The following is a 12,663-nucleotide window of genomic DNA, read 5'->3' as shown; positions in this document are numbered from 1 at the left end:
ATGTAGGAGCACAAACATTTTCATTAAAAACCAAAGAGAAACATACATAGCTTTGAATCTTTCCTTGTTGGTCTCCTGGAGTCAATTCCAAAGCATCATCTAATAAACACAATTTGACAATTTGCAATTTTATTTAAATTCATTTTCTTCAGAAAATAAACATTCAAGTCAATTATTATGGCTTCCAACTTTCAGCTTGACTGTATCTCAGGACAGAATGGACACTTTAGACATCTAGGGAATCACTTTTGTGGGGCATCGTATATAATCTGTACCTTACTGGATACTATTCCAAGACTATCCAGTACTAGTATTTTCACAAGAGATCATGGGTCAAGGCAAAGAGAGGAAAGAATGGGGCAAACACTTACAAGCTGTAAACTCTGATGTACAGGTAAGTTTAAAGGTCCCAACTTTTCTAGCCTCAACATGTGGAAGATGCTGACCTTAAGCAGAAATAGGGAATGTCTTCAACCAGAAAAACAAGAACACCTATATTCTGAACTTGTTGGGGAGTTTCTGGCCCCTTTTAACATTTGACCTTCAATGAATAATATAACTGCTTTTACCCCTTAGCCTATACCAGCTGCAAAGGTGACAGATACCTGCCATATTTTAGGATGGCTTATCATCTCAACCCCTGGAGTGATTTGAGTATTTATAGACACAAAGATAGAAACATAAAACACATATATATAGGCAGGAGTCCCTTGGAGGTGGCGATTAGGACTAGGCAGTAATTTTAGCTTGAAGTTCCTATGACTTAAATAGCCACTTGAGCTCTGCTCTTGCAGTTTACGATGTCAATAGAAACCCTAAATGAAATTACAGCCTTCAGATACACAGCAGGATATCCTTTCTTTGCCATGCAATGTACACGGCCAGGAGAAATTGCTCTGTATATGGAGTTTCACTAAAGCAGAATTTATCATAAGGCTGCTCTGCTAAAATATCATTATGCTGTTATTCACTGGATAACACATCTAATGACTCGGGGTGCACTTGATAGCCATGTTTCAGTGAACACAGACGCATGCCCTGATGTGAGCTGGGCACTCCAGTGCTTCAAAGCACTATCGATTTCAATTCTACCATAATTTACACCTGGCTTGTTTTGCCAATAGCTTGAACCCATGCTAACACCAGAACATACACATACAAGTATTAGAGAAATCAGAAATGAACTGTATGGCAACACGCATGCAGCAAACTTTCCAGGATTCTACCTTTATAATCTCCCTTAATGCTAATTAAATATTCTGTACTACTTTCTCTGTTATGCTTGGACATTTCCTCTGTTAGCACTGTCCATGGTTGGCGGTGATAGAAACCTCTTATATTTTTACAAACTGTGGGCGCTTTCAGGGCAGGATCTGGATACTAGTCATCTTGGTTCCTCCACAATCTAGCACAACGGCTGGCACATAATAATTGCTCAGAATAATCTTCTCTAAGACTCCTCTTTCTCTCTCTCTGCCATAAATGTGCTTTACTCCAAGGATCTGCTCCCTTTTGCTTTCTGTCAATAAATTTTCCTTGAGAAAAGTCCACTCTGCAATTTTAACTATTATCCTGAAGCTGACGATTCAGATGATTGCTAAACTTATCTCTATCCCTGACCTATCTTCAGCTTTCCTGACTAAATCCAACAGCCTACCAGGCATCAGTCTGGATAATTCCCCAACATCTCAAAATTAACACATTCAAAAGCAAATTTATCATCTTCCCCCAGCCTACAAAACCCATTCCTCCTCCTCATAGCTTTTCTTGATTAGTTGTATAAGACAGAAACCTGGGAGCAATTCAAAACTCCTCCTTCTCTTGATGCCCAGCCCAAAGGTTATTAAATTGTGTCCATTCTGCCTCTTATCTCTCGAACGTGTCTCTTCTGCCCTATTCCCATAGTTATTGTCCTAGTTCAGAACTTCATTGTGTTCTGTCTGAACAATTTTAGTTGCCTCCTAATTCATTTTTCTGTCTCTATTCTCCCATTCCTCCAATCTATCCTCCACCATGCTGCCAGAGTGATCTTCTGTAACACAATTTGATCATTAACCTTCTCTACTTAAAACCTTTCAATGGCTCCCCAAATGCCCCAAGATGAAGTTAAAACATCTTTGCGTGGCAGTCAAGGCCCAACATGATTGTTCCCTGCCTACATCTATAGCATCATTTCTCCACACTCCTCTCCTGAACATTAGTGATACTGTTCCCCAACTCTGCTATGCTATTTCCTCTTTAAGTGTCTTCGCCCCTTCTGGTCCTCTTACTGAATGTTCTTCCTCCCTCTGACCATCTGGGAAAATCCTTCAAAGCCCAGAAGGGACTTATTAGCTCCTTTCTGAAGCTTTCCCTGACTCTCTACCGCAAGGTACATTCGGGTAAACATTCACTGTTTTGTGCCTCCAAGGTTCCTTGAGCATCCTCCAGTTAACGATACTTAGCATATGCCATTATCCCTGCTTGCTTCCCTATCTGCCTCTCCACCAACGAGCAACTTGAGGTCATGTCTTTTCATCTCTGTATTGTCAGTGGCAAAGCCAAAACCTTCACAACAGCATATAAAGGCCCACGTGCTCAGGCCCCCACTGCCTTCCCTGCTACACCTACCATCCCCCTGCTTGCCCACTCTGATCCTGCACACAGACTTCCTTGTTACCCCTCAGACTTGCCTGATATAAGTCCATTTCTGTCCAGGGCCTTTGCACTTGGTAGTTCCAGGCCTTTGTAGTTCCAGTTCTAGCCTTTGCCTAGATATCCACAAAACTTGCTTCTTTACATTTCTCAAATGTTGTCCCCTTAGTGAGGCATTCCGTTTCTACCCAGTTTGAAATTGCAACCTTACTCCTGACACACACACACATATACACACACACACTCTCTCTCTCTGTCTCTCTTTCTTATTTCACTTTTCCCCACAGCACTTATCACTACCTAACATACTATATATTTTACATATATACCTGTTTGTCATCTTTCTCCCCTGCCTAAAAAGTAAGTATTTTGAGAATAGAGACTCCTGTTTGTTTTGTTTACTGTAGTATCCTCAGCCCTTAGAAAAGTGCTAGGTGCATAGTATGTGCTCTTTAATAAATATTTGTTAATAAATGAATCAAGCTTTAGCTTCTAGAATAATATCTGACACAGAATATGGTTCAGAAATGTTTCCTGCATTAATAAATAAATGAGTGAATGAATGAATGTTAAATCCATGTTTAATGAATGTAATGAAGAGACAGTCTTTGTAATCTGATCCTCATAACAATGTTGGTAAATAAGTCAAATGGGTACTATTATCCTCATTAGACAAACGAAGTAGATGAATAAGGATAGGAGCCTAAGTTAAGGCAATATGGGTAGTTTAAGGTTTGCTACTCGTTTAACTCACTGTTAAAAGGAAGAAACATTTTTCTGCATTCTGTTTATGATGTACATCTAACATTTATTACACTATTTTGGTTCCTTTTGACTAGGAAGGCAATTAACAGGAGATGCAAGGTGCTAACACTTTTTATTACAATTTGTGTCTTTCCTTATTAGGTGCTTTTCATAAAAACAGATCCTTTTCTTTCATTTTCAAAAGTGGATTAGGCACTCATACAATTTTGCCCCTCAGAGTGGTTTGTACATGACTACCCAAGAGGACATCATGCTACAAATCCTGCCAGAATGAACTGGAAGGCGAGTGTGGCATTTGTAGCTTGAGAATGAACAGGTTGTTTGGTGCCAAGTTTGTGCTAATGGAGATGTCCTCTACGTGTTAACACCCAAAGGAGAACATATTCAACAACAAAACATTTCAGTTTTTGGCGTGTCTATGGAGAGTTAACTTTCCATTGCTCAAGGGTTAATTATCCGTTATGTGAATCGCTCCTTTTTCTCCCTCTGGCTGCTTACATCTAGGAATTCAGTTTCCTGGAGGATAAATAGGAAAAATAAAAAGAGATGGAAATCAAACTAGTACGTATCATTTATATATATTAGAAGCTCTAGAAAAGAATTCAGGGTAGGAGACAGAACTAGATGTAGTTTGGGGATTGCCAAGTTGATTGACCATTGATTGACAATTGATAAAAGATATAATTAAATTTCACAAAATATTGTGGCTTCTTTTAATTATTGTTTATTAGGGTCAGCTTGTAGTAATATGAAGTTAGTCTCTGGATGTTATTCGTGTCAGCAGGGTACCATTTAGGGTGTTGGAATAGGCCCCTCTCCTCCGATGTGTCCAGAGCACCAAATGTGCCTTAGTGTGCTCCAGCTTACTGACTGAGGAAGCACCAAGAGATCCCACCAATTTTTTTACTCATTCATGAGAAACAGTTGCCCTTGGCTATTTTCAGCTATTATTTGCCTAAAACAGGGCATTTAATTAGTGCCTGTTAAGATCGTGGAAATGATTTGGCTGCCTGTCCTCTTGCCCCTCTCTTTATTGTGCTGTCTGTCTGCCCCATCCCTCTCCTGTCTAGTTCACGGGCATTCATAGCTAGTCTTTGTGCCTTTCCACATCTGACAACAGCCTGAGTTCCTTAGATGCTGAGTTTGAGGAAAGGAAGAACCACTGACTGACTGTAGGCAAGTATTGACAAGCTGGAGGAGCCTTTGGTCAATATGATATATTAGAGGCCAGTCTGGTACTTTCAAACTGCAGGAGCAGACCAGCCTGGGTATTTGGCCCCCTCACGAGTCCTGGAAAATGAAGGGAACTACTGCGAGCTCAAGGCTCCATGTCCCATCAGAAATCACCTGGGCATTGTGGAGATTAGGAAAGCTACCTTGGCAAATGACTGGAGTTGCTGTCAGCTAGCTGGAAGATCTAATATGGGAGTTTAAGGGATTCAGATATAGAAAAATCTGTTGATTTGTTTTCTGGATGTATTTCTTCCGTACGATAAGCAATGCGTACTCAATGTCAATGCACTGCCATATAGATATCATCCGTCCATTCATCCATTCATTCATTCATCACACATTCATTGATCCTCCATTCAGATTAAGGCAATTTGACATTGGTAGGAAGGGAGATAAATAAACATAAAATGTAGTACCTTTCCTCTAACCACGTGTAGTTTCATACATATAAAAAAACTTCAGTTCAAAGCAGTACATGATAAGTGTCAAACAAAAGCTACCGATTTTTAAAATGCAATTAATGTCAGAAGGGGAAGTTCACTTTTAATCTGGGTTATTATGGAAAGCTTCAAAGAAAAGTGTGACTTCACAAGAATATGTCTTGGCTGGTTATCTTGAAAAGGTATTTGGGAAATCATAGTTGCTGATGCTGATATGTAAATACAGCATCAAAGTATTTAATGTACAACTAAGTAGCCGAGAAACTAGAATAAACTAGGTCATTTGTATATAAATTCAATCTTACAAAATAAAGTGAATCATTAAATATATTCTCAATTTTCAGATAATTAAAAGCAATTTAATTTCTTTCTACCTAATTTTAAACTACTTTATACATATAGCAATTAATATTTTGAAGTTGTACATAAATAGAATTTAGGCTCATAATCTAACATGTATGTTCAATGAAGGATAATTACCAATCTTATCAGCTAACCAAATCTTATCTTTTGCAGATATTGTTCATAAATATTTGTGCAAAACTTCTGTGTCATCAGTGTGATAAAATGTCAACTACATTTCACTTATGGTTGATTTGCAAAACGTCTGATTGAATTCAAAGGCAAGTAAGCCTAGCTAGCTATTTTTAATAGTTGAATATAGGTATGTGATTATGCATAAGATAACATACATATACAATCACATGATATAATGAATCAACGCCTTCGTCCTAATGCTTAAAGATATGTATCTTTTGAAAGGAAATCACATAAATATCAAAAAGCATTTGTATATAAATACGAAAGAATAATTTCTTACTGGGGCAATAATAATTCTGTTATTTAGCAATGTCATTTGTGTCTCTTTGTGACTGCCTATTTAAATAAATATAACATAGGAAGTGCTTACAGCAAAAATGCACATGCAAGATAATATACATTTTATAACGTGCACCCTCTGAAATGAAATAAAAATTTGGGGGATCAGCACTGGAAAACTGAATTATTGATAGTACACTGTGAAGGTTTATAACATAGGTTTTGAAAAGATCAGGTAACCATTTACAACCATTTAAATGGAAAAAAATACATCATTATCTTGCCTTTTTGTCAAAGGTGTACTGATCAAATTCTGACTTAAATACTCCAACTTAGCCATAGAATTCTTTCTTCCACAGCCATGTGGAACTCCAGATCTTGGCAACAATGAGGAAAATTTCTCTGTCAGGTTATATTTTTTAAATGTCATCTCTTGGGATATACTCTTAGATATTTGTGTTTACCTGTTTTCTGCTTAAAGATGCTCATAAAATTTCATGTACAGGCTACGGGATTTCAATAATAAAATATTTTCTAAGTATTAGATATACAGCTTGCCCTCAGTGCAGTCCTAATAGACATCATCCCTACCGGAGATTAACAGACAATTCTCCCAGCAGTCTGTGCAGCCTAAGTGTTAACTGAGGAAGGCACAACCTAACATAGGTCTTGGTGGTAATGGGGTAAAACTAGTTACATTTTTTTATATCAAACTTAAAAAAAAATTAACACTATTTTCCCTTTCAACTTCTTTCTTTAGAAAAAAAGAATTAATGGAAAATCCCCAAGAAACATTACACATACAAGTAGTATGGTCATAACTAACATGGCCTAACTGAAATAGGCAAGTTTTCCATTATATACCATTAAACTTTCAGCACACTGGTCCTAATAAAACTCTGGGACTGCTTCCTATCACAATGACAGCTCAGGAATTTGATGTGCCTCACAAACTACAGGAATTGTGAAAGGAAGCTGACTCTTTGTTCTAGAGGTCACTGACAGACCCTGATGAGGCTGTAGCAGGGGTCAGTGTCTGTAGGGACCACAGGAATAAATGAGCATGCGTGAGTTCAATGGTTAAGAATCTGAATCACCCAGAGCAGCAAACAAAATTCCAAAGCCAAGTATCACTGTAATATGCTGGATGACTGTACCAGCTTGGACAAGAGTACACACAACAGGCACACACAATACACATCTGGTTAAATGTAAAATCAACTATTGCTAAAGCATTTTCAACTTTTAGGAGGAATCTACTGGCAATGTGTTAATAGCAAGGAAAACTAAAACAATAAAATAGCATCTCTTTCCAAATATTTAAGAACATCGAGTAAGTGCCCCTTAGGCTGGGTTGTGGTTCTTGGAAGTTTTAGCCTATGAGAACCATATTGGGGACATCAAAGACTCCTCCCTCTCTCCAAAGAGCAATTCACTTCAGATGCTGCCACACAATCAAATGCTTTTATGGCCACCATGTTTTTTTGTTTTCTGTTTTTTCCACTCTTAATATTTTGGAACATGCTGGATTCTTGAAATTGGAAAGAAGACAAGAAAACACAGTAAGATCAAATACCTCTGAAAGAGCAACTAAGTAGGGACCTGACGGTAAAAGACAAATACACATTCCAACTGAAACTCCACTTCCAGGGACAGTGTGAATTATTAACAAGGACATGGAAGGCATGTATTGGAACCAAAAGCTGGTCTGTTGACTCCTCTGCTAGTCTCATATCAGGCAGCATGCAACCACCCCCATTTCATTCCTTCGACAACTTCCCAGAGCACACTCAATCAGAATCTCTTATATTGAGGACAATACTATATTTGGGTTTAATACTGTGAGGACAGTCATCTAGTTTTCCTATGTCACAGTGATAAATTTCCCTGGAACCAAATAAGGATTCTCCTTGCATTCTTCTGTTTGGTATCACGAATGCAGAAGAATAAAGAAGAGGGTATGACAAATAATATTTTCCAAAGGTCGGGTGGAGGGAGTTTCCCTAACATTTAAAAACAGCCAGTTCTTAGCAAAGTGATCTTTAGAAGAACAGTATTAACAATATTCTTCTTCTATGCATCCACTTCTTTTTCTTGCTTAGCTGGGTACGTTATATATTCTGAGCATAATGTAAATGTGCAGAAGAGAGATGCATGAAAAGTTGGTAGAGAGAAACTCCAAACAAACCATGAATCCCACTTTCACTTCCCCCTCCTACCACCCCGACTACTACCTCCCAGCTGCACTCACTCACCTATCTCCCTCCTCCCACAAGCATGTTTGCCAGGCCTGCCAAGGCTGACATCCATCGGTGGCAGCATGAAACCTAAGCCTGCAGCTCCTCCTGAGCACAGACTCAAGGCTCAGCCATTGTCCATAGAGTGCTCTCAGCTGTGCACAGTAAAATCTTCATCAGGCCGTTGGATTGTTTGGTAGCTTTTTAAAAAAACTACATTCTTTTTTTCCTTTTTAAAAACACTCGTTATTTCCTGACTGCTTCAGAGACACCAAGAATAGAATCCTTGACACATCAAATTCTGGAACCTCACCACTCACCAGGACTATGGTTCCTGATCCAAGGAGTATCGACTGAGAATCAGCACAGTCTCTTGAGAGTGTCCAGGCCTGGCTGCTAAGCTCCCTGCTCTGATTAGTTTGTCAAGTTCACAGTGTTCCAGAGTGCTGAAGCACAGAAATTAGGGAGGGGAGGTGGAAGGAAAATCACTGGAGCCTCTTACGATCTAACTTCTACTAACTGAGAGGAAATGTCTTATAAATAAACAACAGCAAGAGAAACAAAAAAAAAAAAAAAAAAAAAGCCCATCCCGTCCTGCCAGAGGAATGTTCATTATTGTCTCCCGACGGAAAACTTTACACCACACCAGAATGCAGCCATGTCTCCTGAAACTACCTCCCTCAAAACAGAAAGAAAAAGAGAATCAGAAAGAAAAAGAGAACAAAAAAAGATTTTTTTTCATTTCCTTGAATTCTGTTGGGAAGTTCATGTCAGTTCCCAGTAGACAAACTAAGCAGTTTCAACAGTGTCACCGTTCTAGGATTTCTTGTGGAGGCTGCTTATTAGCAAAATTTCATTTCTGCCCAGATCATTGCTGTGCCATCCAGACATTTTCAGAAGGGAAGTTCAGGGAAGGGGTGGGGGGAGGGTGCGATTGTGGAGGAGAGGAAGGAGAGGACAAAGGAACATTCCTGATGAACCGGAATGCCCTAGACACGGCCATGAAAAAGCCAGCTCCACCCGCCACCCCACTACTGCTTGTTGAGGACTTGGTGATGCAGTGTGTTTAATCTACTTACTCTTTCTGCTCGGGAGGCTGAGGTTCCTACATTTCCAGCTCATGCTGGACTGTACCGTAAGCAACAAGTGAAATGAGTTCAGTGATCTCATTCTAGTCCTTCGACTCCTGTCCACATCGCTAAGCGACTGCACAGCTTGGCACAGGCCAGGATGAGTCAGCAGTCTCTGGTCATGAGAGGCCAGGCCTGGAATAGCAGGGGGGGTTTAGGTCAGAAGCAAAATGAAGCAGAAAGGCAGTCTAGATGGCAGGGCTCAGCTCCGCAATTCACGGAGATACTGCAGGTCAAAGTGAAAGAGCCTCATCAGCTCTGGGGTGAAGATTGTACAAAAAGGAGCAGCAAGGGGAGAACTGAGAACAGCTGCCTACCAAACATAGCAAGAACAAATTAGAGTACCACAGACGGAAAAAGAGGGCACGGGTAGAGGCCTGGAGGAGAAAAGATGCTCATTAAGATCTCTGGAATACCTTTTTTCCATGTGCTCCTGAACTTGATTTAGGAAACAGTGGTTACCTATACACTATCCTGGTATTTAGGTATTGCTTTCCCAGTTTGGTAAGTAGCAAAACAAACAAAAGAAAAGCACTGCAGTAAAATAAAAAGAGGAAGCCTCATGTTCCATAAAATAATGTAATTATAAGTAAAAGCCTAATATCTCAAAGATGTGCATTTGGGTCAATAGTATCCTTGTATAGCCTGTAAAATCTGGTCACAAAATGGTTAAAGAGAAGCACTCCTTAAATTAAGCTTGGATGGCAGTAGAGAAGAACTAAGAGAAAAGAAAGACATAAGTTCAATGATGGAACACAAGGGAAATATGAAATTGTGTCTATATTTCTACCCAGTGGGGTCAGCATAGACCTCCAACAGCAAGTGACACTTCTAGTCAACAGGACTTTCAAACACCTCTTCCTGTGCAGCAGTACTGTCATAAGCAAGAGGAGAGGGAAAAGAAAAACAGCCAGAGGAAAAAAAATCAGGTTCAACCTGAAAAATAAATCAGTAATAAACATTTTGTTTTGGAAGAGGCAAATCACCTGAATGAGCCAATGGATAAAGAAAAGACTTAGTGTATGAAACAAACTTAGAGGAACCATTTCTAGACAAGGAAACTGAGGTGGGGACAGAATTATCAGCAAATAGTGGTGATGGCCCCAAAATAAGGAAGAAGGCAACTTCAAAAGTCAGATGGGATGCAGCATGAATGGCAGGGAAAAGAGAATACCATCAACAGAGCTGGGAAATGCTAGTAAAATATTTCTTTACAGTGCTTTGAACAGGACTAATAAGGGCCCACCATGTATTTCTAATTGTTATCCCTTAAGGACATACAGATGTGTAAGATGTGTAAAAAATGTAAATTTTATTTAGCTTTCATTCCAGAGGTCATTAAATCATCTCAACATGTCTTTGATAAACGATTAACCTTGAGCAAATAAACTTTCTAGCCTCAGTTTTCTTTTCTTTGAAATGGAATATTATTATCTTGAATTATTGTAAGGACAGAATCAGTGTTTGTCAGTCCTTATCACAGTAGTATCTATCACAGGTTGAACACTCAGTAAAGTGTTATTGTTTGTATTTGATTATCATATCATTTTCATAAGTGCCAGTGAAAGAATCATTCCCAGCGTATTGAGTGGAACCAATACGAAAACTCCAGTAAAATCAGTCAAGGAACATTCCTCAGAGGATGTTGCCTTAAAAAGCTTGTTTCTATCTGGATACGTTAAACGTTACGCTTGAACCCAGAGGATGTTAAAAATCTATTATGTTAAAAATCTTGATTTGGGGTATCTATGTTGTCAAAGCAGCTTGGAGCTTAATAGTATTCAGTAACTAGAGACCTAAAAAAGAAAAGAGGGATTTTTAGAAGCTTCTCCAAAAGCAACAGGGTAAAAGTGCTATCAGCCTTGACCGCATGATGAGGGTTTTTTACCAAAGGGAAAACTTAGTCCAGTTGATCATCCCAGTCTAATTGATTAATTGTGGGTCTGACCATCTGGCTGATGAATGCTGACACCCAGCAGTGATTACTGTGAAACACAAATCCGGATGTGCTCTCCCTGATGCCTCCCACAATAATGGCAACGCTGAACTTAAGGTTAGTTTTTTCAGGCCTCTTGGCTCAGTCTCTTCATGGAACAGCAGTTGTGGCAGGGAATATTTTACTAGACCTGGTCAAGCATTATCTTCTCTTATTTCAGTTACCCACTCCTTTCCAACTCCACGCCTACCTGCTCCTGAGCCCTCTCTTGTATATAATCACTTTTCATGCAAAGCATTCCATCTGTAGTTTTCATCATACTGTCTGATTCTCTCATTTCCGGTTGCTCTATTCTGAAAAATATTCGATTGGTCTAAAAGACCTGTACTGCTATATCACAGGGAATCCTACTGAAACATTTTTATCGTATCTTCTTTGCTACTGGTTTACTTCAAATTATCCTGTGCTTCCAAATAAAGAAAATTATTTCACCAAGCTCGTGAATCTGATTATAAGGCCCACATATGGCTCAAGTTCTTCATGAGGTTAATAGAATACAAGGGTTAACAGAAGATAATTTTTGCATCTTAAACCTACATCTGATCCTTAGTTAGGGTGTCCATTGGAGAAGATTCTCCCCACAAGGACTCTGGAGCACATTTCACTGCTAGAGAAAAAAGTCAGGCTCACATAAATAATAGGAATCAATAGCAATGCCACCCACAAACCAATCAAGATAACCTGTACATGGGAGAATTCTCTAACCAAATCCAATTTGAATGCATATATATAAACCCTGGAGAATTACAACCAAATTATTTTATTATTGTGGGAAGGCACAGGGGAGTAAACTGACATAAAATGTCTTGCAGAAAGTTGGCCAAAGAGTACACAATGAAGGAGAATCATCCATTTCCCCTCTCCTTTTCCCAGACTGACTTCCATCTCAGAATTCATCATTTTTCTTGCTCCCCACAGATGCCGAATTCTTCTATGTTCCAGGCTGGGTTAGTGTTAATTTTCGGTAGAGAATGGCAGTAGCATGCTGAACTACAGAGTTCCAGACTGGGAGTTGGGAAATGTTTTTGGCCTGACTGTCAGTAAACAACTATGTGTCTAGGGCAAGTCAAGTCCCTTAACTCCCCATGTCTCAGTGTCTTCATTGAAAAATGACAGGGTTGGACTGCCTGAACCCCATAGTCTCTGCCAACACTAAGATTCTATGGTTCTATAGCTCATTTCCTTTTTCTCTCTGGCACCAACTGCTCAACAACTCTGCTTATAGTCATTTCTCTGCTCTCAGTTACTGATGGAAAAATATCGCCTTCATTTACTACCCGGAATTTGTAACCTTTCTCTCTTTTTTTGATGCTAGATATTTTGAGTCGTAAACATGAACATATCCAGATAGATGCTTTAAATTTGAAAGCATTTAAGGAGAATAGCTTTCCCATGTAGAAACATTTAGT

At 39.2% G+C, this 12,663-nt stretch overlaps 1 protein-coding gene across 16 annotated transcripts in view; it reads right to left on the bottom strand.

Moving 5' to 3' along the window:
* ZBTB20 (zinc finger and BTB domain containing 20) overlaps nucleotides 1–12,663 on the bottom strand; it is an 806,470-nt gene that overhangs the window by 280,518 nt on the left and 513,289 nt on the right. For 2 of the 16 annotated variants that reach the window (XM_032629544.1, XM_032629558.1), the window contains exon 1: nucleotides 8,449–8,649. The exons of 5 other annotated variants lie outside the window; for them this stretch is intronic. The gene's annotated coding sequence lies outside the window, so the exon portion shown is untranslated. Of the gene's footprint in view, nucleotides 1–8,448; nucleotides 8,650–9,207; nucleotides 9,341–12,663 lie in introns of those variants that run through there. 9 more of the 16 variants (XM_032629543.1, XM_032629546.1, XM_032629555.1 and 6 more) reach the window with 9 other exon arrangements.

The sequence above is a fragment of the Phocoena sinus genome, chromosome 4 (assembly GCF_008692025.1).
Source record: "Phocoena sinus isolate mPhoSin1 chromosome 4, mPhoSin1.pri, whole genome shotgun sequence".
Taxonomy (NCBI): Eukaryota; Metazoa; Chordata; class Mammalia; order Artiodactyla; family Phocoenidae; genus Phocoena; species Phocoena sinus.
This window is presented reverse-complemented; position numbering and strand designations above follow the sequence as displayed.